Below are 2,015 nucleotides of genomic sequence, written 5' to 3'. Positions count from 1 at the left end.
ACATGGTGCTAGTCTATCAAAATATCTTGGCTGTCATTGATTGTGTTGCATAGTGGTTTTCTGGACTGTTGACAAATTGTGATATTGTAAGTCGCTTTGGACAAAACAAAAGCGTCTGCTAAATGACGTAATGTAAATGTAATGTAATAAAAAAAAAATATATATATTTTTTTTGCAAAATCTTCATAGTTCAACGAAAATAGTTTATGCTTTAAATCTAAAATGGTTCATGGATTACATTCTAATAACAAACCTATCAAATTAAAAGTCAAGCACGTTACCGTGGAAACAATTAAGCTTAGCCCAAAATCACAAATCAGAATGAGGGGGTCCGCGGTATATTTTCTATCTTGTAAGGGGTCCTTGGCTGAAAAACATTTGAGAACCTCTGGAATAGGATATTGAGAGGGATCATCAAAGTTGGAGAGAGAGATAAGTGAAAGAAGTGAAGGACATTTTTGCTTCAGTTTTCTCAGACCAATATCAAGTTTCAACAATCTTGAGCTGACATTGGAAGTTCTCATCCAGCCTATCCATTTCTTGGATGAATATTGGATTTATCTATTCAAATATTTGGTCAAGGTGAACTTGCAGTATGTCATGAGCAGAATACTTGATCCACTTAAGAAAATGATCCTCCTCCATTTTTGCACTCATTGCCACTCCTCAAAATCCATATGAATTAATTGGGTCTCCTGTCTGCACACAGAATGCGTCCTGCTCACAGGTTAGTGAGTTCACCACACAAACTGCACAAAGTGTCCAGAATGTTGATCCATTTGTAATTATGCATAAAGATAAATGCTTTTGTGCGATAACGAGCTGTATCCCTGCGGACAATCTGATGTAATTAATTAATGTAATTATTAGCCCGTGTGCTGTTAAGAACCAAGGACTGTACACATGTAGAACAGATGGTCACACCACTGTACCCTGCATTTCTGAAAGTAGCCACAAACATCTCCCTCTGAAGGTTTACTCACAAGCCGCTGGGGTTCACCTCTCCACAGATTTCTCTGTTTCTTTAATAGATTTTTGCACAGGAGTAAAGATCAGATGATTCATTCAACATACTGAATCGTGATTTTGTCTTGATCCAGCGGCAATGTCAAGTAATTACGATGTCAAACACATAGGGTGCATTTATTTTTTCTCTCCGTCACAAACTCACAATCAAGGGCCACAAACTGCTGAAAATATTGCCTCTCCAACTCATAACTCGGTTCATGTGCGCTCGGCAGGGGACAAGTACGAAATGTTCCCAAATGCAAGCATTTGTTATCAAAGACTGTATATCCCATAGACAAGTCATCATTCACTTCAGCGCAGGGATAGATTGTCCACGAAGACATCTAAGTCTCTCACTGACACCATCATATCACACACAGACTTTTTATAACTCGGATGGCAATGTCAGCGGAGGACGCTGTGTGCGCAGGTTGTGCTGACGACGATAGATGCTGGGGAGAGCACAGTCAGAATTGAGACAGAAAAACTAACTTTTGTCCAATAAGAATCATGGAGCCAGAGAACGTATCAGTGCCTTGAGTGCAACCAGAGCTCTTCTCAATTTCTTAATGTTTGCTAACTGCATAGTCCATGGAGGAAGCACTATTTGAGTAGTAGGAAACCAACTTTTATTTTAAAAAAAACAACATAAATATACCTACAGTAGGTTAAGAGATGAAAGAAAGAAGGCCCTACATTTGAAGAAAGAGAATTGCATAATTCAGATCTGCTTCCAGTCAAAAAAGAAGAAAAAAAAACAATTTCAATGTTCTGGCTAAGAAAGAGCAAGGCTATGTTCAAGAGTGCATGGATCAATGTTTGGATTTCTACAATGAGATGTAACTCACTGACCAGACTTAGTAGGTGCCAGAAGCAGTGATGATCACATTCAAGAATCAGATAATGTATAAGCACTGTCTAAACATTTTTCCATAAGCCTTGCCCTTTGGATCAAACCAGTCACATTCAGATTAATTTGTTACACTAATGGGGGGGGGGGGGGGGGG

The sequence above is a fragment of the Poromitra crassiceps genome (genome assembly GCF_964638095.1).
Source record: "Poromitra crassiceps genome assembly, chromosome: 19".
Lineage (NCBI taxonomy): Eukaryota > Metazoa > Chordata > Actinopteri > Beryciformes > Melamphaidae > Poromitra > Poromitra crassiceps.
This window is presented reverse-complemented; position numbering follows the sequence as displayed.